We start from the raw sequence: 25,146 nt of genomic DNA on the forward strand, positions 1-25,146 counted from the left end.
TGTGCATGGGGAACAAGAACGGAGTTACAAGTGATGATTTCAGGACGTTGAAGCCACCATAATGCGTGCATGAAGCCTTGGACGAAATATACAAGATGCTACTTCATAACTTTCGTCCAGAGGCTATTCTAGGTGCTGCGTCACCTTATTATTGGGCCAGGCCCATGTAATTTCGAAATACATAAGTATAGGCTGTTTTTAGAGTCCGTATGTGTGGGGAAACAAGAGATAGGGTTGGTTTCGGACCCCTTCCTCAAGGGCCACGAAATTCCCCCCTCTTCCTCCATATATACAGCCCTTAGGGCGTCGTTTAGACTTTGGGTTTTGTTTAGATTAAAAGTTCGCCATAGCTGCAACTTCGCGTACTTCGTTTGTGTTCAGCGACCAGACAAAGGCGTCACAGAACTCCACCTTGATCAATAAAGCTTTCATCTTATATTCGCAATATCCAGATTGCAATCTCAGTTTCTTGCTTGTTCTTCGTTTGCTCGCAGGAAACAGACCCTCGTGGTCAGGTTGATCGTGCTCCGGCGTGGTCGATAACCTCTCGGAGTTGGTTTAGCGATTGCTAAGGCGCGACGTCCTCGCACGTTCGTAGTCGGATCGTCAAAGTCGACTTCCACCAAAGCGATATCCATCATCTCATCGAAAGACGGGACACCTTTGCCTCTATCAAGTGGTATCAGATTTCCAGGTTGCTCGGTGAGATTTTACAGTTTTTCGTAGTTTAGATCGAGTCTGTTCTTCATACCTACAGTCCACGAAAAAGCCACAAAAAAATTAGGGTTAGTTCATCATATCCGAACCAATCTGAGCCTTTGCATAATCTTTTTAGGGTTTTTGCTTTGTTGAATTTGCGGTTGCATCGTCGTGTCAAGTTGCTGGTCTTAGAGTCTAGTCTTTTAGAGTTTCGAGTTCTGGTCATAAGTTGTCACGCCGCCGCCGCACCATCATCATCGCCTTGCCATCTACCACCATTGCTCATCCGCCACCGCTCTGCATCCGTATCTATATACCACCACCGATCCGTATCCATATACCACTACCGCTACCATATACCACCACCGCTGCCATATCCTACCGCCATATATCCACCACCAATCCGAGTTCTTTTCATATTCGGTTGGTTTTAGAGATCCATCTATTTTCCGTTTCATGTTTCCTTGCCTGAGTAGGTCTCGAAAAAAAAAGAGTCTGGAGACCCCCGGGCAGTTTTTAGGCCAAAATTTCGGCAACCAAAAATATTTTTCCCTATCCTATTTTTAGGCCCCGGGTAGTGTTTTGAGACACTCGCCATCATAGTGATTTTTAGGCCCGTCCTGTCAGTTTGACCAGGGAAGAGTTTTGAGACACTCGCCATTATAGTGATTTTTCGCAAAAAAAAAGAGCGCAAAAAAAAGAGAGCGCAAAAAAAAAGAGAGCGCAAAAAAAAAGAGCGATTTTTTTTCCAGAGTGTGCTTTTCCCTTGTTTACGTGCAGCGCCGTGATTTTGTTAGTGTTCTAGGCTCGCGTCTCTAGCACGGTCTAGCCTAGGACCAGCACAGTACCGTCGTTGAGCGTTTATTCAAGTTTGCATCTCTGAATTGATTATTGCTTACCATTTTGCTACCATATTATAAGCCTTCCCAGCTCCACATAAGTCTACATCGTGCGTTTGACTCTCCCTGGTAATCGCTATATCCAAGCTTTGAGAGTTTTTGACTACAACGGTTGCCGATCACCACCTGCTGCTGGGTAAGAACTGGTAAGAATTTGAGATTCGCTTGAAGGTTTTGTGACACACCACCATCACCACCACTTCTAGTAGTCTGCAGGATCATATTCTTTTGTGTTTCTATTGCTGCTAACCATGGCAGGTTCACAAGCCGATGAGACTGATTGGGAGAACATGACGAACAAGGAGTTGCATGATAAATTTCAGCAAATGATGAGTGGCCAGGTGGGAGATGTGCTAAACAGATTTGAAGAGGCTATGGAGAAGATAGATGCCGTGGAGAAGTCGTTCGAGACAAAGCTGGATAACAAGTTTACTGAATTACTCAAGCGTCTTCCCCAACCACCACCGGCTGCACATGTCGCACCTCTACAACAACAACAACCACATCTCCAACGCCGCCTTCCAAATCAAGTGGGACGGGCACAGCGCGTTCCAATTGAGATTGGTCAAAATTCGGGTGCTGCTGCACCTACTGTTGATGCTTCTTTGGCTCCTGCTCCTGCGGCGGCTGAGGAGGATGACGATTATGCGGGCGATTATGAGGATGAGGTTGATCAAAATCAGAACTACGTGCAGCCACCAGCACCACCACCAGCAGGTCGACCTCAGGTATATATTCGCAACGGTAGGCCGGCACCACCACCTCAGGTACGAGATCATGACCATCTCCCTAAACTGAAATTGAATATTCCACCATTTGAGGGTAGATATGTTCCTGATATATATCTTACTTGGGAGTTAGAAACTGAACAACGATTTACATGTTTACAATATCCTGAGGAGAGACGTGTTCCTGCTGCTGTTTGTGCTTTCACTAGCTTTGCATGTGTTTGGTGGTCTGAACATTGTAGATTATATCCTGTTCCAGCTACTTGGGCTGCTTTGAAAACTGCTATGCGTACTCGTTGGGTTCCACCATATTATCAACGTGAATTACTTCAAAAATTGCAGCGTTTAAGACAAGGGAAAAATTCTGTAGAAGAATATTATCAGGAATTACAAACTGGCATGATTAGATGTGGTATTGTTGAGGAGAATGAAGCTATGCTTGCACGTTTTATGGGTGGATTAAATAAAGAGATTCAGACCATTCTAGAGTATAAGGATTATAATAATATCACTCGTTTATTCCATCTTGCTTGTAAAGCTGAACGTGAAGTGCAGGATCGACAGCCATTGGCGCGAACTAACTTTTCTGCAGGTCGACCTTCATCATGGACACCGCGTGCATCTTCTACTTCCACTTCACCATCACCTCCATCAGGTGCCACCTCCAGCCGTGATACAAGAAAGCAGGCACAACCACCACTCTCTGCCAAGAGCACACCTGCCGGGCCTGCGCAGAGCTCTTCTTCTTCCATGGCATCGACAGGGCACACAAGTGATATTATTTGTCGTCGTTGTAAGGGAAGAGGACATTTTGCGAGAGAATGCAAATCTCAGCGTGTAATGATTGCTACTGAGGATGGTGGGTATGAGTCCGCTAGTGACTATGATGAGGAGACTTTGGCTCTTATTACACGTGAAGAACATGGTGGAGATGATTCTGAAAATGAGACGCAATACATGGCTCCTGAAGACGCTGACAGGTATGAATGTTTAGTTGCTCAACGTGTTTTGAGTGTGCAGGTCACACAAGCAGAGCAAAATCAGAGGCATAATTTGTTCCATACAAAGGGAGTTGTGAAGGAACGTTCTGTTCGCGTCATCATAGATGGAGGGAGCTGTAACAACTTGGCTAGCATGGAGATGGTGGAGAAGCTATCTCTCACCACAAGACCACATCCACATCCTTACTACATCCAATGGTTCAACAACAGCGGCAAGGTTAAGGTAACACGTACTGTTCGTGTGCATTTTAGTATCTCTACATATGCTGATTATGTTGATTGTGATGTGGTACCCATGCAAGCATGTTCCTTATTACTAGGTAGACCATGGCAATTTGATAAAAATTCTGTACACCATGGTAGAAACAATCAGTATACTCTTGTTCATAAGGATAAAAATATTACTTTGCTTCCTATGACTCCTGATTCCATTTTGAAAGATGACATTAATAGAGCTAATAAAGCAAAACAGGAGAAAAATAAGAGTGAAAATCAGATTGTGGCAAAGGAATTTGAGCAACAAATGAAACCTAATAATAAACCATCTAGTGTTGTTTCTGAAATTAAATTGAAAAGTGCATGTTTACTTGCCACAAAATCTGATATTGATGAGCTAGATTTCAGCAAATCTGTTTGCTATGCTTTTGTGTGCAAAGAGGCATTATTTTCATTCGAGGACGTGCCTTCCTCTTTGCCCCCTGCTGTCACTAACATTTTGCAGGAGTTCGCTGACGTCTTCCCACAAGACGTGCCACCGGGATTACCACCTATTCGAGGGATTGAGCATCAAATTGACTTAATTCCCGGTGCATCGCTACCCAACCGTGCACCATACCGTACCAATCCAGAGGAGACGAAGGAGATTATGCGTCAAGTACAGGAGCTGCTCGACAAAGGTTATATACGCGAATCTCTTAGTCCTTGTGCTGTTCCTATTATACTAGTGCCTAAAAAGGATGGTACGTCGCGTATGTGTGTTGATTGTAGAGGCATTAATAATATTACTATTCGTTATCGTCATCCTATTCCTAGGCTAGATGATATGCTTGATGAATTGAGTGGCTCTACAATATTCTCCAAAGTTGATTTGCGTAGTGGATACCATCAAATTCGTATGAAATTGGGAGATGAATGGAAAACTGCATTTAAAACTAAGTTTGGTTTATATGAGTGGTTAGTCATGCCTTTTGGGTTAACTAATGCACCTAGTACTTTCATGAGACTAATGAACGAAGTTTTACGTGCTTTCATTGGACGATTTGTGGTAGTCTATTTTGATGATATACTGATTTATAGCAAATCTTTGGAAGAACATTTGGAACATTTACGTGCTGTTTTTATTGCTCTACGTGATGCACGTTTGTTTGGTAACCTTGGGAAGTGCACCTTTTGCACCGACCGAGTATCTTTTCTTGGCTATGTTGTTACTCCACAGGGAATTGAAGTTGATAAAGCCAAGATTGAAGCTATTGAGAGTTGGCCGCAGCCCAAAACGGTCACACAAGTGCGGAGTTTTCTTGGACTCGCTGGTTTCTATAGGCGTTTTGTGAGAGATTTTAGCACCATTGCTGCACCTCTCAACGAGCTTACAAAGAAGGATGTGCCTTTTGTTTGGGGTACCGCACAGGAAGAAGCCTTCACGGTATTGAAAGATAAGTTGACACATGCTCCTTTACTCCAACTTCCTGATTTTAATAAGACTTTTGAGCTTGAATGTGATGCTAGTGGCATTGGATTAGGAGGTGTGTTATTACAAGATGGCAAACCTGTTGCATACTTTTCTGAAAAATTGAGTGGGCCTAGTCTGAATTATTCTACTTATGATAAAGAACTATATGCTCTTGTTCGGACTTTAGAAACATGGCAACATTATTTATGGCCCAAAGAATTTGTTATACATTCTGATCATGAATCTTTGAAACATATTAAAAGTCAAGCTAAACTGAATCGTAGACATGCTAAATGGGTTGAATTCATTGAAACTTTCCCTTATGTCATTAAACACAAGAAGGGTAAAGAAAATGTTATTGCTGATGCATTGTCTCGTCGCTATACTATGCTTTCACAACTTGACTTCAAAATATTTGGTTTGGAGACCATCAAAGATCAATATGTGCATGATGCTGATTTTAAAGATGTTTTGCAGAATTGTAAAGAAGGAAGAACCTGGAACAAGTTTGTCGTTAATGATGGATTTGTGTTCCGTGCTAACAAGCTATGCATTCCAGCTAGCTCTCTTCGTCTTTTGTTGTTGCAGGAGGCGCATGGAGGAGGATTAATGGGACACTTTGGCGTGAAGAAGACGGAGGACGTACTTGCTACACATTTCTTTTGGCCAAAGATGAGACGGGATGTTGAGCGTTTTGTTGCTCGCTGCACTACATGTCAAAAAGCTAAGTCACGACTCAATCCTCATGGTTTATATATGCCTTTGCCTGTACCTAGTGTTCCTTGGGAGGATATATCTATGGACTTTGTTTTAGGTTTACCTCGAACAAAGAAGGGGAGGGATAGCATATTTGTTGTCGTGGATAGATTCTCGAAAATGGCACACTTTATACCATGTCATAAAAGCGATGATGCTGTTAATGTTGCTGATTTGTTCTTTCGTGAAATTATTCGCTTGCATGGTGTGCCAAATACTATTGTTTCAGATCGTGATACTAAATTTCTTAGCCACTTTTGGAGATGTTTATGGGCTAAGTTGGGGACTAAACTGCTTTTTAGTACTACTTGTCACCCCCAAACTGATGGACAAACTGAAGTAGTCAATAGAACATTGTCTACTATGCTTAGGGCTGTTTTGAAGAATAATAAGAAAATGTGGGAAGAATGCTTGCCTCATATTGAGTTTGCTTATAATCGTTCATTGCATTCTACTACTAAGATGTGCCCTTTTGAAATTGTGTATGGTTTCCTACCTCGTGCACCTATTGATTTGTTGCCTCTTCCATCTTCGGAGAAGGTTAATTTTGATGCTAAACAACGTGCTGAATTGATCTTAAAAATGCATGAGTTAACTAAGGAAAACATTGAGCGTATGAATGCTAAATATAAACTTGCTGGAGATAAGGGTAGAAAACATGTTGTGTTTGCACCTGGAGATCTTGTTTGGTTACATTTGCGTAAGGATAGATTTCCTGATTTGCGCAAATCAAAGCTAATGCCACGTGCTGATGGTCCTTTTAAGGTGTTAGAGAAAATAAATGATAATGCATATAAACTTGAGCTGCCTGCAGATTTTGGGGTTAGTCCCACTTTTAACATTGCAGATTTGAAGCCTTATTTGGGTGAGGAAGATGAGCTTCCGTCGAGGACGACTTCATTTCAAGAAGGGGAGGATGATGAGGACATCAATACCATTGTTACACCCACAGCCCCTGCTGCTATACATACTGGACCAATTACTAGAGCTCGCGCACGCCAATTAAATTACCAGGTACTTTCGTTTCTTGGTAATGATTCTAATGTTCATGAGAATATGATGCTGCCTAAATTGGATACATTTGTTTTGCTTACAAATGAAGGGCCTAGCTTTGAGAAGGATGAACATTGGAGCAAGAACAAGCATGGAGATGATGGCATGCGCATGGGGAACAAAAACGGAGTTACAAGTGATGATTTCAGGACGTTGAAGCCACCATAATGCGTGCATGAAGCCTTGGACGAAATATACAAGATGCTACTTCATAACTTTCGTCCAGAGGCTATTCTAGGTGCTGCGTCACCTTATTATTGGGCCAGGCCCATGTAATTTCGAAATACATAAGTATAGGCTGTTTTTAGAGTCCGTATGTGTGGGGAAACAAGAGATAGGGTTGGTTTCGGACCCCTTCCTCAAGGGCCACGAAATTCCCCCCTCTTCTTCCATATATACAGCCCTTAGGGCGTCGTTTAGACTTTGGGTTTTGTTTAGATTAAAAGTTCACCATAGCTGCAACTTCGCGTACTTCGTTTGTGTTCAGCGACCAGACAAAGGCGTCACAGAACTCCACCTTGATCAATAAAGCTTTCATCTTATATTCGCAATATCCAGATTGCAATCTCAGTTTCTTGCTTGTTCTTCGATTGCTCGCAGGAAACAGACCCTCGTGGTCAGGTTGATCGTGCTCCGGCGTGGTCGATAACCTCTCGGAGTTGGTTTAGCGATTGCTAAGGCGCGACGTCCTCGCACGTTCGTAGTCGGATCGTCAAAGTCGACTTCCACCAAAGCAATATCCATCATCTCATCGAAAGACGGGACACCTTTGCCTCTATCAAGAAGGAATCATGGCAAGCATGTCATGTGTGCAAATAGTGGGCATAAATAATTCACAAGACATATCACAAGCATGAAAGCAAGATATGAGCAATATATCATCAATGTATTGGCAAGAAGTCCTATGTAAATAGCAATGGAACATCATGACTCTCCCAACACAAGAATTGACAATAGCATGAGGCACATGATAAACATGGCAATAGCAACAAGGATCTCCACCAAACATGCAAATACACATAGGAGTAGCATAATGGTGAATCATGGGTAGATGCAAGCAAGGGTCACAATTGCATGGCAAAATTATAGAAAGAGGCATAGCATGCAAAGTGAACACGGGAAAATGGACATAATGTAACAAGTGATATATAGCCCAAAGCCATGTGAGAGCCAAGTAAAAGGAATGCGTGAAGTCGTTGCGCGAAGGGAATGGTGGGAAGGACAATCCATGGGATCCCAAGTCATCTTTGCTCTCAAGAGCTCGTTTCGTCAACTCATGGGATTGTGAGGTTGACGAGTGTCATAAGTACCTACACAAAACAAAGACAAAGGGAAATTGTGTGTGCGTGGTAGATGTACACATCATCCATCATGATGCATACGTGCTTGTGTCGGTTAGCACAAAATATCCAATGCTCAAATAAATGAGATGCGTGATATAGAAACATGTCATCCATCATGAGAGGTTTGTTATTATGTATAGCATAATGGAGACTCAAATTGTGTAATGCATCATGGGAATATGTAGAGCATTGTTATTCATGGAATGCATATGGTGCAAGCAATTATGGGAATCATGCAAAGTATGGAATGCATCAAAATCTCCTAATATGTATGAGGAAACTATGGGGGTCTCCTCATGAGCATTTGTAGAAACATCACATGGAGAATATTGATAACATCCAAAACAATTCATATTTGGAACAATGTGATCATGGCATGGTATAGTAGATGAATTGCGCAAATCATGTAAAGGAAGCATAGCAATATCATCACATGAAAAACAAAAGCCAATGACCATCATCTCGTCATCTATGCCATAAGTGCAAATGGGATGTATTTTAATGGGGCATGCATAGTTACTATGTTGAGATTGAAATGAAACAATATGGGAAATCTCACTCATAGCATATGACAAGTTCAAAGGATTGTCAAACATGAAGTGACCAATAGAATTTTCACATGATATCCTATGGAGCATAGCATCACAACTAGGCAACTCAACATGCTCATCATCATATTCATCATAAATGGGTAAGTCATGACATGAAGAAGTCGCACTAGCATGAAGCATGGTAATAGGTGTGTCATCATCATGCAAACAATCATTGGTGAGATAGTCCACTAGTGGGACAAGAGAAGCACCATCACCTATGTTACCTTTGGAGCGTAGCTCATGTGTTGTAGGTGAGGTTGCAACTTGATGGTACCATGTGGGGGGTTCATCATTGTCCACCATGGCCATCGTCGTCTCCATTGGAGGTATGGACTCGTCGAGGATAGGCATGTCGTCATGTCGGAGACCTAGCACCAAAGAAAACACACTCGGAGTAGAGGTTAAGTCGTCAGAAATCATAGTGGTCTCACATGCCGTGTCAACTACCTCACTCACTAAGTGTTGTGGCTCACTCACTCCCGGTAAGATGCTCTCACTCATATGGTTGGTGGAGTCACTCAAATGGCACTCAACCTCACATAGGATGTGTGGCATGCTCTCATGTGTGGGGCTAGTGGTGGTCACACTCATCCTCTCATAGGAAATGCACTCAATGTCATATATGGTGGAGACTCATGTCACTCATGGCTGGGTGGCTCTCCTCACATGGCAATTGGGTCATCTCATGATATGTGGGTGTCGGAGAGATGTTGGTGCAAATGTCTCCATGCTCAACTCCTATCGCCGCCTTGGTTGAAGGGATAGTCCCATGCTCAACCTTCTTGTCGCCGTCTTGTTGTTGGAGGCCCATATGATGTGGCACCTCGTAGCTCGTCTCCATGACCGAAGGGAATTTCCCATGCTCGGCCATCTTCCTTTGAGGGACTTCCAAAGATGGAAGTGTCGCCCTCGCTCGTAGGTGGTCGCCTTGTTGTTGAAGATGTTGATGTAGGCGAACTCATGGGAAGTAGGCGAAGATGCCGTACGTCCAAAGGCGAAGATGCCTTGAGAACACTTGGCGAAGATGCCGAAGTGGTTGGTGTAGCCGTAGCTCCGTTTTGGTGGTGCTCGTCTCGCGGTCTTCTCTTGTGCTCATGAAGCTTGGACTTGGCGTGAAGTAGAGCTCGTTGGGACTCGTGCATTTGCGCTTGTTGAGCATCTTCATGTTGATGATGTCATTGTCGTACTTGAGCTCGTAGTAGATGTCGTTCGTCGTCGTCGTGCACATGATGCTTGGAGGTGTCTCGCCCTTCATGACGATGTTGGCGATGGTCGCCATGGAGATGTGGACGTGGACGACTTGCGCTTGCATCTTGTTTGCGCTCCGAAGATGATCGACTTGCTCGCCGCCGCCTTGAGGATGATGAAGGGGAAGAAGACTTGTAGTCGGCCACCATGTCGCGTAGTTGATCCTTTAGCTCGCCCAACTTGGTGTCGATGTAGTCCCTTTTCCTTGCTTCGGAGTGGTGTATGTCGATGGCGAGGTTGTCGAGGCGCTCTCGCAAGGTAGATTGTGTTCCTTGCATTTGTCGTTGTAGATCGAAGATGGACGCTTTGGTGATGTAGTTGTTCGCGCCGTCGTTGTTGTCGAAGACCGGAGATGAAATGCCTTGCCTATCCATCACAAGACTCGAGCAAATATGAGTGGGAGAAAGAGAAGAACTATACCAAATGTACCTTGACCGATGTTGAAGATGGATCAATGATCACTCAATGTGTAACAAGGAAATAGCACAATTGGTACCAATTCTTGTCGGTTTCTCACACCTACACAAGTAAGGCTTATGGTGGAGCTCGGTGAGGATAGTGGCACAAAAATTTGATGCAAAATGTTAGCAAGAGTCAATAATGTTGAAAGAGATTCACAAATTCGCAAGTGAAACAAGTAGACCAATAGCAAAGAATGGCACACGGAAACACACACACGGATAGATAAATGGGGTCGTGCAACCAAGGAATGAGCACAAAATGTGGAGTCCACGGAAAACGCTCGTGTTGCACAACTCAAGAGAGACGCTAGCACGATTGCTCAATAGGCGGATACGACACTTGTGCACAACCTATGATATGCAAAATGGATAAACTTTCTATCCCAAGTATGCTATGTATGTATGGTTCCCGGTGTTCCTCAAGATGATCCAAGATGATCGGATATGACAATCTTATATGCAATGTGGTATGATGCTATGGCACTTGCTTACAAGCTTCTTTGCTCTTCTCTTTTGCTTAAAAGCTTATTCTTTTTTTTTGTATGGCCACTTTGCAAAATGCACAAACCAAGATAGCAATTGTGTATATGCGGGAACAATCTTGTGACACAAGGGATGATATGATACCAATATGATATGGTATGTATGCAATGGAAGGTGTAGATCACTAATGTGCACAAGTAACGTTGTCGGCAATACTCAAATGGCTAGTCTCGATAGGCAAGTGACACAAAATGGGCTAGGGGTTAACAATGCAATGTGCAAGGGAATATACAATGGAGGGATACCACGATACCAAGATGATATGGAGGTTACCGTCCGAGGCGATGATGAGTGGCGGTGATCTTGATGGAGATACCAAGATGATGGATACTTGTCCCTAAGTAGCCGAAACACCTTAGGAAACGGAAAAACGGCGAACTCAAAATCTCAAATGTCAAATGTCAAATGGTGGTAGCAGGGTGTGGAGGTGGTTGCGGAAGCTCAATGGGATCGCGAAAATGCAATGATTGGTTTTGGGACGCAATGCGGAAGTGGAGGGTAAGGTGGTGAACTATACATGGTGTCGGAATTGGAAGCACGGTCCCTAAGTAGCCGAAACACCTTAGGAGACGCAACACACAACACAAACAAAATTGGGTTAAGTTAGGGTGGCGGAAGTGTATGGTGGGTAAGCCTATGCAGAAGTTATGGTGGTGGTTGATGAAGAAGCAACCGTCCCTAAGTAGCCTAAACACCTTAGGAGACTCGAATCACAACTCAAACAACCACAAATGCTATGGGGAACAAAATTGGTGAGGTTGCGGAAGTCGGTGGTGGTTATGCGGAAGTTATGGTGGAAGCCCTAGGCAAAGATGCCGAAGTGCCAAATATTTGATGGAGTCAAATGGTGATGGGACCTATCTAGAGGGATAGAGGATGTCAATAGCTACTCAACGAGCTAAAGAACGCGAAAATCAGACTCCGGATGTGGAAGTTATGCACAAAACGGTGAAATGGAAAAGCTGAAATGTACTGGGGTCGGACATCCGGGGCTTTGGCCGGATTTCCGGGACCTGATGTCCAGAACCGCGCGCAAAAATGCGCTCTAGGAGCCGGATGTCCGGGGCACGGGCCGGATGTCCGGGGGGGGGCAGATGTCCGGGGCTACGGGCCGGATGTCCGGGCTCCAAATCCGAGAATGAACTCGAGGAACTCGATTTTGGGGGCGGAAATTGATGATTTCGGGGGCAAAATTGCAGAGATTTCGTGGATGGAAAGTGGGGAAAATTGGGGGAAAACTAGATCCACAAGTAACAAAGCAAATCCACGGTTCAAATTCAACAAAACATTATCAAACCAACAAATCACAAAAAAATTTGGGGGCTATTTTTTGGTGGGGATTTTCGAATTTGGGACAAAATCAACAAAAATAGGCTAGAAAACACAACGGGGAGGCTCCAAATTCGTGATAAACCTAAGCTCTGATCCAAGATGATGTAGGGCGGAACCCTAGATGGCTGATCTTTCACGAAAGGAGCGGATCCCTACGAAGAACGTGATGAACACGAGGGGAAACACGAGGGGAACACGAGAGAAATCACTCAACCAACAAGAATAGATCACACATGCGCTAGATCGATGAACACAAAGGTAAGATACAAGATTCAAGTCCAACAAAGGATGATACAAAGGGTAACCGGTTCTTCTCCGTGAGGAGGTCTTGATGGGGGTCTTCTCCGTGAGGAGGTCTTGAATCCAAGGTGGATCGTCTTCGTAGAGGGGCCGCGGTCTCTCTCGTGGAGTAGAACCGATATGGATGAGCAAAGCTCTATCTCTAAATGAGCTAAACCAATGCTAACCCTGACTAGGAGGAGGTGGGGGAGTATATATAGTCTAAGGGACGAAGGGGTACATGGGCCTCGGCCCAGATGCGCTGCACACAGGCAGAGGGGGGCGGATGCCCGGGCCTTCCCGAGACGCCGGATGTCCGGGCGCTGGGGCCGGATGTCCGGGCTGGCAGGGTCCAGCTTCTGTGATGGGGCGCCGGATTTCCGGGAGCTGGGCCGGATGTCCGGCGGCTCGTGACGGGCCGGATGTCCGGGCCTGGGGGCCGGATGTCCGGGCTGACTTGGTTCAGCTTCGGGTGTCTTCTGTGATGGGTGCCGGATTTCCGGGCTGGTGCCGGATGTCCGGGCTTGCGGGAGGGGCCGGATGTCCGGGCCGGGGCCGGATGTCCGGGCCGGGGCCGGATGTCCGGGTCCTGTAGCCTTTCTCCGGTTCCTCTCGTCGTGCTCCTACATCCTTGTACTTGGGGACTTGTCCATCATTCCGAGCATCTCCGAGAGGGTCTCCTTGGTACCTAGGCATGTGTAGTGTCCTTGCATTAGGTAGCAACCATGTCTCACATGAATGGAAAGGAGAAGCATTTAGGAGCGGGTTCACCTTAGGTCCAATGGCGTAGGCTCGAGTGTACATGGGGATGATCGTAGGATGCTCCGCAGCACTCAGTTGCATGTAACCCCTTGTACAAAGCCAACCGCAGACCCTGAGCAACAGAGAAATAAATGAAGCGCCGGGGGGCCGCGATAAGTTGCATGCATGCATAAGCATTTCATGGGCATCGCATGTTCATGTAGATAAGATCGCATCTGGCATCATTTTCATCTGCATAAACTACAGGCTCATGTCGAGGACTTGGTCCCAAAGAGGAGATGGAAAGATAAGCCTACACTGCGACCTCCGGCAAGCCAAACAGATAAGTTCTTTCTCTTATCCATATGTGTTCTGTAAGCGAGGACTTGTGCATAAGAAAACCTCGCCGCTTTTTGAAACTTAGGTGCTCCCATTCCTTGACTCGAACGTTGCTTCGATCAAGATGCTCGCAGTGGCCTTTGGTGAAAAAGGATTGGCGGGGGGTTGGTCCCTCTTCACAATTTGTGCCTGGTAGGCCTAACTCCACGGCAACAAAACTGAGGGTACTGGCGGGGTAGTTTGCCGGGGGAAACTTGTTTACTTAAAAGTATAGAGGTGTTCCACCTCTGCATGGACATATTACATGCACGAGCCCCCGGCAAGGTTTATCATTTCCATTAATATGTTGATCAAACAAGTACCGACCTTACAGGACACAAACACGGATTCAAGAGATTACATAATTTGAACTAAAATTTGGCAAGTGCCTGCAGATTTAAGATTGAAAAAAGATAAGTGCCCAGTGATGCCCTTTCTTGTCCCTCTCCTCCTAGGCACTGCGGCAGGATGTGAAGAGGACAAAAGGAGTGCATGGGCAGAAGCCCGGCCTGACCCTGTCGGGCTCCAGGAGAGGCAGCCCGGTGGAGGCGGGAGGGCACAGACGAAGGCGATGGTGAAGAGATCGGCGGAGGCGACCCATCAACCACTACCACCAGGGCCAGCAGGATGCGGCAGGGAGAACGGAGCTGCAGCCCACGAGGAAGCCTGCCGGGGTCCAGCTGGAAGGCTGCTGGAGGAGCCAGAGGCACCACCTCCACCCCTGCTCCCAACTCCCCGGCAAATGACCTTGCTGAAGAGGAGGTGCAGATGCAGATGGTGCTGCCGCCGCCTGACGGTGACGGTTCAGCTGATGCTCAGCCAGAGTCAGAGTCATTGTCCTCCCAGTCGGTGTCGTCGTCATCGTCGTCACTGTCCTCCTCATCGCTATCGCTCGAGGAGGATCTTTCGTCATCGGTCGAGCTCTCCACGCAGCACCCTAAGCGAGCACCCGAGCTCCCAAAAACTTTGACGGAAAGGAAACCATCCTCCATTAACTTAAAATGGAGGACGTGCCCTTCCGACAAGCTATGGGCACGAGCAAAAGTCTTCCAGCCTCGACGGAAGTACGTGACATGAGGGCCGGGGAAATCTACATCCACCCGTATGCTGCCATTCCCGCAGCCCCTCATATGCAGCCTCAACGCTCGCGGTTGCTCAAGCTCCATCACCCTTGCAAATGGAGTAGGGAGGCGGAGGCGGCCGTGCGGAGGCTTATGTCGCCGCCACTGGAGCACCACCGCGTCCTCGTCCTCTCGCCATGGTGAGCGAAGAAAGTTTGAGGAAAGAGAGAAGGAAAGTGTGTGAGCAAACACACCACTACTGCCCCCTTTTATAGGGGAATGAGGCAGGGGGCTGGCTTCTCATTCAGAAAGCAACGGCCCCGCTCCCCCAATACGGCTTCCTTGCGCGTTCAACGACTCCGGGAATCAGAGCCGACCTTCTGCGCCAACCAACGACACCTGGTTTTTTGCCATGGCGTCCGTCCCCGCGCCCTTGCACCCGCCACCTACCCTACGCAATGCATGTAGTACACGTGGAGATGCACCCAGGGAGGGAGGCAAGTGGGATGGCAGTTTCTACCCTGTGATCGTGGGGCGTGGGTGATCCACGGGTCATGATCTGGATTTTCCCATAATGTTCAGCACGACATGCGGGAAAACCGGAAACTGGCCCGGGCTCAGGTTAATGAAGAAGCAAACAAGATCTCAAGGGGCCAGCCACCTCTACGCCCCTCCCTGTGCACTGGTTCGGGCCTACCCCGACGACGCCCAGCAGCGCGTTCGCGCCAGGCCCGGGGGCTCCTGTCGGTGCAACAAACCCTGGGCCCATTGCCCAGACTGTGCACACGCCCAAGAACAAGATTACAGCACCAAGATCAGATCAAAGCGCGAGGGATCAGTTCTTTGAAGGATCAAAGTGCAGACCAAGAAGACCAAGACTAGCCAGAGAGACAAGATACCACTACGAGAAGAACCTCCCTTGCCGGGCAGGCGAGCCTGGCAAGGTTGGGGTTACCCCAGAAGCAAGCCTCCAAGATCGCCCTGGCAGGCCTGTCGGGGCTCACGGAGACAAACCACTCCACCGCACCACCTCACGGCCTGCCGGGGCTCATGGAGAGAAACCACTCCACCGCACCACCTCACAACGACGCGCGTCGTCGATCAGTGCGGTGTCAAGCTCCTAAGTGACTAAGTGGCTTCTTCCTGCCACATGGCAGCCACATCCTACAGAAAATACCTCAAAACGACACTCGTCCTGAGACGTGTCAAGCAAGCAGGCGCGAAGCTGGCAAAACAGCCCGGCAAGGCCTGCCGGGCACGCTGTGATGTGACACTGAGCGGCGCATTTAATGCGCTCTGTCAGCCTGCAGAGTTAGGTACGATAGCATTGTTTGCTATCTAATCAGTATGTAAAGACTAATTTGCCACTATGCCGGGCACGCTGTGATGTGACACTGAGCGGCGCATTTAATGCGCTCTGTCAGCCTGCAGAGTTAGGTACGATAGCATTGTTGCTATCTAATCAGTATGTAAAGACTAATTTGCCACTATGGTGACCCCATCATCTATAAAACCAGGCCCATGGCAACCGTATAAAGGATTCGGACCCTCACACATTCATATGCGCGTATCCACTCTCACCCCGAGGCAACCCTGCCGGGCAAGAGTGTTGCGTTTTACGCCATTTTCCACCATCAATCCACCAAAGCAGGAGTAGGGCTTTATGCCTCGCGGAGGCCCGAACCGGGGTAAAACTGCCCGTGTGATCTCTGCCATGCTGTGTTATGGTTCTCTGCTCTTTGTGCAACGTGCCCATCCCCCCGCCGAACCAAAAGGGCCTCATGGCCCCATAGGTGGCCGTGGTTTCCCACGACATATGTGCCTAGATCTTTCCCCACCACATGATGCTTGCCAACTAGAGAATAATTGAGGTCGAAATGAGAATTCATACTATTAACTTTGCATAAAAGTAAATACTGAGAAAGTAAAAGGTAGGCCCTTAGCAGACTGAAGCAGAGGTTGTCATGCGCTTTTTATTTGGATGCCCAAACTCTAAATGCAAAGGAACGTCACGTTGCCCCTTATGATGGCAACCTTTATTATGCAGTCCGTCGCTTTTATTACTTTGCCATCACAAGTTCATACAACGCTCAATTTTCCCTTACAATAAAAGATCAAACATATTTAGGAGCAATTTTTATTGCTTTATGCACCGATGAAAACTTACTTGAAGGATCTTATTCAATCCATAGGTAGGTATGGTGGACACTCATAGCAAGAAACTGGGTTTAAGGGTTTTTGGATGCACAAGTAGTATCTCTACTTAGTACGATTTTTTTGGCTAGCAAAAGATCCTAGGCAAACACCACATGTTGGAGGATCCATGACAATATAACTTCTATGTAAATATACACAACCATAACTCATTATGTTGTCTTCCTTGCCCAACTTCAACTAATTTGCTCAAGTTTGAAAATAATTAATGGTATTCACAATCATAGAAGATGTCCAAGATAATATATTTGCATGTGAAAGTTCTCTTCCTTATACTAATTATTCATGAATTGCTTGTATGACCAATATTGTGATTGTCAAGCTTCAAAAGATTTCACTTTCTAAACCCAATGTGAAGCTACCAGTAGGCATGATATAATTTCAACTTCATGATATTCAATTCATTCAATAATTTTCTCATAGGATATAAGTAAAGCACAAGAGTAAATGACAAGGTACTCCAAAAAGATATACGTGAAGATCAAGCGAGTAGTTGAGTAAATAGGTAGCTAATTGTGGACTCTCTCTTATTTAAAAACTTTCAGATCTAAGTATTTTATTAAAACATCAAGCAAAAACAAAATAAAATGACATTCCAACAATAGCACACATCATGTGAAGAAGCAAAAACTTAGGATCAACTGATACTAACCGATAATTGTTGATCAAGAAAGGTGGGATGCCTACCGGGGCATCCCCAAGCTTAGATGCTTGAGACTTCTTGAAATATTATCTTGGGATGCCTTGGGCATCCCCAAGCTTGAGCTTTTTTGTCTCCTTAATTCCTTTTATATCATGGTTTCCCTGAATCTTAAAAAATTTCATCCACACAAAACTCAACAAGAACTCGTGAGATAAGTTAGTATAAATCAATGCAACACCTTATCATTCTCTACTGTAGCAAATCACTAAAATTATAATTTAAAATTGCATACTAAATGCCTCTGCATTTTAATAGTCCTATCCTCAAATAGAATCATTAAACAAGCAAACATATGCAAACAATGCAACCATAACAGCAATCTGCCAAAACGGTACAGTCTGTAAAGAATGCAAGAACATTCATACTTATGTACCTCCAAAAATTCTAAAAATTTGCCACACTGTAGAAAATTTATCATAGCTTATTGTGCAAAAAGTTTCAACATTTTATCACATTCTGACTTTTCTAGAGAATATTTGCAGCACCGATAAACTTTCTGTTTCGAAACAGCAACTCATATACTTGCAAAATAAGCATGGCAAAGGCTATACTTGACATTTTTAATGAAGTAAAAGATGCAAAGCATTATTATAGATAGCATCAAGCAAATCAAAACAAAATAAAATGATGCTCCAAGCAAAACTCATATCATGAGATGAATGAAAATATAGCTCCAACCTACCAGGGTCTTCTGTGGCTTCTAGGGAGGAGCTGTGCAGCCTTTTCGTCGCGCGCTTCGCAGCGCCGGCGCCCCTCGACATTGCGGCCCTCCTCGGTGGTTCGCAAGCACCGCCCTTGGACCGCCTCCTCAAGCAGCTCATCCGCCAGGTGGGTGACGCGCGTCTGCAGCAGGGGGCTCCTCCAGGATGGGCGGCACCCAAGGCCGACCTCACCTTCGACTCAGAGGACCACCCGGCGACCACTGCAGGTTCGGGTGCGCTTCCGATGCTCTGCACACCCACCATCTGCAATGTGGCGGTTACCAAGACCCTCATCGTGCTCTCCGTGGAGGCCTTCAGCTCCACGTGCCACTCGGCCGGCTCCGCCAAACCAAACCCTTCTCCGGAGTTGGTGGTGGATCCACCAGCCCCCTAGGGCAGATCCACCTCCCTGTCACCTTCGGCACCCGCGACAACTACCGCACCGAGCTTATCGACTTTGACATCGCCCACATCAGCCTCTCGTACAATGCCATCCTTGGGTACCCTGCCCTGGCTCAGTTCATGGCAGCAACCCATCCCGCCTACAACCTCATGAAGATGCCAGGAAGCAACGGTGTCCTTACCATGGCCGGAGACGCCAAGGAAGCCCTGACGGCCCTCAGGCTCGCCCTTAGGTCAGCAGCGGTAGCCCGCCCCACTGATGAAGCAGTATCCGGGGCCAGGGGGCTGCGCCGGCAAAGAAGAAGCAGCTATTTTCGCAAGATCGGGCCAAGACGAAGCAAGTACTGGTCGATCATGACGGGGCCTCGGGAGCCACCTTCACCATAGGCGCAACCTCGACCCCGACCAAGAAGAGGCACTAGTGAAGTTCTTGCGAGCGAACAAAGAGGTATTTGCCTGGGAGCCCAAGCAGCTGGTGTGGGTCCTGAGGCGAGTAATCGAGCACCACTTGAGGGTGTGCCCCAATGTGCGCCCGGTGAAGCAGAAGGCACTACGGCAGTCCACGGAGAAGCAGTCCTTCATCGTCCAGGAAACCTGCAAGCTACAAGTGGCGGGCGTCATCCGCGAGGTCCGGTACCTAGAGTGGCTGGCGAACCCTGTCGTCGTGCCAAAGAAAGGCAGGAAGGAACGCATGTGCGTCGACTTCACCAACCTCAACAAAGCCTGCCCTCAAGACCCCTTCCCATTTTCGTGCATCGATCAGATCGTCGACTCCACCGCCGAGTGCGACCTGCTATGCTTCCTAGATGCTTTATCGGGTTACCACCAGATCAAGATGGCGGTGGAGGACGTGGAAAAGACGGCCTTCTTGACCCCTTGTGGGGTGTACTGCTACACCTACATGCCTTTCGGACTGCGCAACGCTGGGGCGACTTTTCAGCGGCTGATGCACATCGCCCTGGGCCAGCAGCTCGGGAGGAACGCTGAGGCCTACGTCGATGACATCGTGGTAAATTCTCGGGAGGCGAGGACCCTCATTCAGGATCTGGAGGAGACTTTCGCCAGCCTGCGCTAGGTGGACCTGCGGCTCAATCCGGAGAAGTGCGTGTTTGGCGTCCCCTCCGGCAAGCTGCTGGGTTTCCTCGTGTCATACAGGGGGGTCGAGGCGAATCAAGAGAAGGTCAAGGCGATAAAAGACATGAGCCCGCCGAAAACCCTCAAGGAAATGCAAAAGCTCGCTGGATGCATGACCTCGCTGGGGCGCTTTATCTCCAAGCTGGGGGAGCGCGCCCTGCCGTTCTTCAAGCTAATGAAGAAGAAGGGCCCTTTCGAGTGGACCCCGGAGGCCGACCTGGCGTTTCAAGACCTCAAGAGATACCTGACCAGCCCGCCGGTGATGGTAGCGCCTCATCCCCTCGAGCCTCTAGTGCTCTACCTGGCTGCCACGCCTCACTCCGCCAGCGCGGCGCTGGTGGCTGTCCAGGAGGAGCGCCAGGCCAAGGGCCCGCCACGTAATGCCGCACCTCCAGCGGGGACGATGCGGCACCAAGACAGCGCCATTAAAGCCACAACGACGCCAGCAGATGATCAAGCCCTACAAGACGGCGCTCCTGGAACTACGGTGGCCCTGATGGGTGACCAAGCCCCTGAGGTCCCCCGACCTCAGGAGGCATCCCAACCTCCGGAGGCCTCGGGCTCCATCGACGCTCCAACCCTCGTCGAGCACCCGGTGTATTTCGTCAGCACGGTGTTACGGGACGCAAGGGCACGATATCCCATACCACAGAAGCTTCTGCTCACACTCCTAGTGGCCTCACGCAAGTTGTGTCACTACTTCCAAGGCCACCCCATTAAGGTCGTCTCAGCTTACCCACTGGAGAGGGTGCTCCGGAGCCCCAACGCCACGGGAAGAGTCGCCGAGTGGAACATCGAACTGCAGGCGTTTCAGCTGGAGTTCAGCACAACCAGGGTCATCAAGGGAGCCGCCCTCGCCGACTTCGTGGCGGAATGGACCGATGCTTCGGAACCCGAAGCAGGCGAGAACCGATCCCTCTCACCAGGAAGTGAAGCGCCAGATGGCTGGGTCATGTACTTTGATGGCGCGTTTGCGCGTCAGGGCGCGGGGGCTGGAGCCGTGCTCATCTCACTCACCCAGGACAAGCTCTACTACGTCGTGCAGCTCTGCTTCCAGCAGGGCGAGAAGGTCTCCAACAACATCGCGGAGTACGAAGGCCTCATCGCCAGCCTTAAGGCTGCGGTAGCCTTGGGAGTGAAACGCCTCACCATCAAGGGTGACTCGCAGCTCCTTGTCAACTTCTCCAACAAGATATACGAGCCGAAGGACGAGCACATGGAGGCATACCTCACGGAGGTACGCAAAATAGAGAAGCAATTCTTGGGCCTGGAACTGCAGCACGTGCCCCGCGGCACGAACAAGGAGGTCTGCGAGATCGTCAAGAGGGCATCCCTATGCCTGCCTCAGGAGCCTGGTGTCTTCGAAGAGCGGATCTTCAAGGCTGCAGAATCGGCACCGCCTCGAGAGGAGCTTCCCCCGCCACCAGCCTCAGGAGCCCCAGCCTGCGGCCCGACCTCAGGAGCGCGCCTACTCCTCACACTCGAGCCTCGGGAGGGGTGTTGGACCAAAGAGTTCAGTGCATACCTGGGGCAAGGAACACTACCGGAGAAAGAGGAGGACGCGGAGCGCGTGGCCCGGCAGGCTACAGCATACTGCATTCAGGATGGTGAGCTATACAGAAAACGACCAAATGATGTTTCCTTCCGATGCATCTCCAGGAAGCAGGGGTGCGAGCTACTAGCGGACATATACGGCGGAGATTGCAGGCATCACTCGTCGTCGCGCACCCTGGTGGGCAAGGCGTTCCGCAGCGGGTTTTACTGGCCCACGACGCTCAACGACGCAGCTGAGCTGGTGAGATCCTGCGAGGCCTGCCAGTTCCATGCCAAGCAAATCCACCAGCCGGCTCAGGGCCTCCAAAGTATCCCACTCTCATGGCCGTTCGCGGTCTGGGGGCTAGATATCCTGGGTCCATTCCCTCGAGCACTCGGGGGCTACCGCTACCTCTACGTCGCCATCGACAAGTTCACCAAGTGGCCGGAGGTAGAAGCCATCCGCACCATCCCAGTCGGGTCCGCAGTCAAGTTTATCAAGGGCCTCTTGAGCCGGTTTGGGGTCCCTAACCGCATCATCACCGACAACGGCTCGCAGTTCACTAGCAATCTCTTCAAAACATATTGTGCTAACCTTGGAACGCAGATATGCTATGCCTCAGTGGCACACCCCAGGAGCAATGGCCAAGCCGAGCGCGCCAACGCGGAGGTCTTGAGAGGCCTCAAAACCAGGACCTTCAAGAAGATGCTCGAGGCCTGCAGTAGGGGCTGGCACGACGAGCTCCAGTCCGTGATGTGGTCCATCCACACTACCGCCACCAAGCCAACAGGCGAGACCCCGTTCTTCCTCGTCTACGGAGCCAAAGCGGTTCTCCCTCAAGAGGTTAGGCATCGCTCCGCGCGGGTCCTCGCGTTTGACGAGGAACGTCAGGACGCCTTGCGAGGGATGGACCTCGTGCTGGGGAAAGAACGCCGCCGCCAAGCCTCGCTCCGGGCGGCAAGATACCAGCAGGCGCTGTGATGGTATCACTTCCGCAGCATCTACTCCAGGACGCTCGAGGTGGGCGATCTCGTCCTGAGGCGGGTGCTCTCCAGGGAAGGGCTGCATAAGCTCTCACCCATGTGGGAGGGCCCGTTAGGATTGCCCGCGTCTGCAGCCCTGGCGCCGCGTGCCTGGAGATGCGGGACGGGATCCCCATCCAGAACACCTGGAACATCCAACACCTCCAGAAGTTCTACTTATGAAGCAAGGCCCAGTGCCTGTGAAGGTCTCCGCTTGTGACACTCTCATGTAATAATGAGTGGGGCTGTACACGCCCCGGAGTCTCTGGAGTGCAGCCCTTGGGCCTCGGGGGCTCCCTCCCACGTCCTAGTGGCAGCACTTAGCTCCGTGCTGGTGAGAAGACTAGACTAGGTGCCGGACGCGACTGTTCATTTGCTTTCTGTAGTTGGTTTGCAACCCTTTTTAATGGAATTTGAAGTTCTGGCATTTCCCGATTGCTTGGTTGAGTCCCTTCTTCTCACCGCTTCTTCGCTCGGTTCTTTGTTTTGCGCCAAGGAGGATGGTAGTTGCCCGACGCTCTCCCTCACGCGCCTCGCGCGGGGGCTGGGTAGGTGTGTGCGTTCGCTGGGCTAACCCGGTCACGGGCACACCTCGCCAAAGCCCTGTCGCTCCAGAGCTTCGGCTCCCCTGATCTTTGCGAGGCGCCCTCGATTGAGCTAGTGATCGGCGCACCCTTCTAAGTTCGTGGGTACTGCGACGTGGTGCGCTAGGCCATGATCAGCCCATGCCTGAGGCCTCGCGCAAGGAAGGATAAGGATTTCCTAATGAATTTTTGCAGCTTCGCGGTATCTCTCGAGGTCAGCGGCTCCCGAGTCGGCAGTAGGGAAGCCCCACCGGATGTCAGGAGGCGCGCCCTCACGACGTGGAAACTACCTCGGATGTATCGAGCTAAGTTATCCCTCTACGCCTACATGAAGCACAGATGCCACAACACAAGACAGAAACGATGAACATAACATGAGCGGCATAAAAATTACAGTTCATTACACGCCCTCGCAGGGCCCCATACTTGTTTCTTGGAATACAGGAAGAAAGGAGAGGATAAGCAAAAGCGGCGCCCACGCCCGCAGCAGCTCACGAGGGTTGGCTCCTGGCGCCTCCCACCGGACTCAGCCGGAATCCTCCTCGCGCTTCACCGGGGCGCGGCGGCGGGACGACCCGCCGTCGTCCTCATAGCGAGCCTGGCGACATGGCGGTTGGTCATAGCCACCACTGCTGGAGCTTTCGTCGGAGGAGGAACTGCCGCCACCCGACAGACCACGGCCATTGCCAAGGGCGAGCCCGCCCTCGGCGTCGTCGCGGCCATCGTCAAGGCCCAGCTCGTCGTCACCGCTGCTATCCTCGGGGCAGCACCCTGCACGGCGGCCATCTTCCCCAAAAACCCTCATGTAGAGGGTCGCGACGCCATCGTACTTGAAGTGGAGGGTGCACCTCCTGCCCAGGCCGCGCGCGCGAGCAAACGTCTGAAGGCTGCGGGCCAGGACCGCGTTGCCCACAGCGGAAACCTCCACCGCGGCCCATGAAGCCTTGCTGCAGCAGCCGTCAGCTTGCAGCCAGAAGCCGTTGAGACCTGCGACCGGCAGCTCTCTGGCGGAGGAGCACGGGAGCTGGAGCCAAGTGCCGGCCGGCTGCTCCGACCACACGAGGAACTCCAGGAGCACCTCCGCCAAATGGAAGCGCGGCCAAGGAGGCCGGGCGACCATGGCGCGCCTCCCCTCGGCACAAGGGCTGCTCCGCCTGGGACAGCCCCCGCCGCGGGAGGAGGCACCACCGCGGCTGCCAAGGACAACACCGTCCCCCGAAGGAGTACGTCTGCACCCGCGAGGGGCCGCAACAGGGGTCGCGGCGTGCTTGCGGGGGCGGCCACGCCCCTCTTAGGCGGTGGCGAGCCGGGCCCCTCCTGGCGAGCCTTCACCTTCTCCGCGGCCGAGAACCTCTTCGTCGACGCCATGGGTGTCGCAGCAAGGCGGCGAGGCAAAGAGGAAGAAGAAGGAGCGGGCAGCGGGAAGATGGAGATGGGAAATGGGGGCTCCGCGCCTCTCCTCATTTATAGCCAAAAGGATGCCAACCACCGGCCTCCATGATCGCATGTAATGATGGTTTTCTTCTGCATGCAGCAGGGTCTCGTCAAGTCGGGCGGTTGCCGAGGCAGCGTGGGGAAGCGGAGCCGCCCACGTCCTGTCACTCGCCACGTGTCGGCCAAGGCCGCAGGCGGTTAGGGTCTGCAGCGCTCCTCACTTGCCCCTGGCTTTGCCCCGAAGCCAAGTCCGAGCGCGCCTCGGGCCCGGGGGCTACTGTCGGCGTCCTGGGAACAGGGGTACCCGGACTTGCCTACCTGCAGCCCATAGCGTGGCTCTACCAACGGCCCGGTACGGCCCAGCTTCAACAACAACAGCTCGAGACCCTCGCGAGGGGGACGACACCAAGACCTCCCTAGGGGCGGCCTCGCTAGGCTGGCTCCCGAGGAGCGGAGATATCTATGCAAGGGGCACCTCACGAGGTTCACATGACGTGAGCCGTGACGACCAAGGCCAGGCGAGCGCCAGCGGGTGCAGTGTACCAGTTTCCTCTTTCGTGCTAAAGAGGCAAGCGCAGACGAGGAGTCCCGAGGCATCAGACAAAGGTTTCCATATCGGTGCAACAAGACCAAG

Source organism: Triticum aestivum, chromosome 4D (assembly GCF_018294505.1).
Source record: "Triticum aestivum cultivar Chinese Spring chromosome 4D, IWGSC CS RefSeq v2.1, whole genome shotgun sequence".
In the NCBI taxonomy this organism is placed as follows: domain Eukaryota; kingdom Viridiplantae; phylum Streptophyta; class Magnoliopsida; order Poales; family Poaceae; genus Triticum; species Triticum aestivum.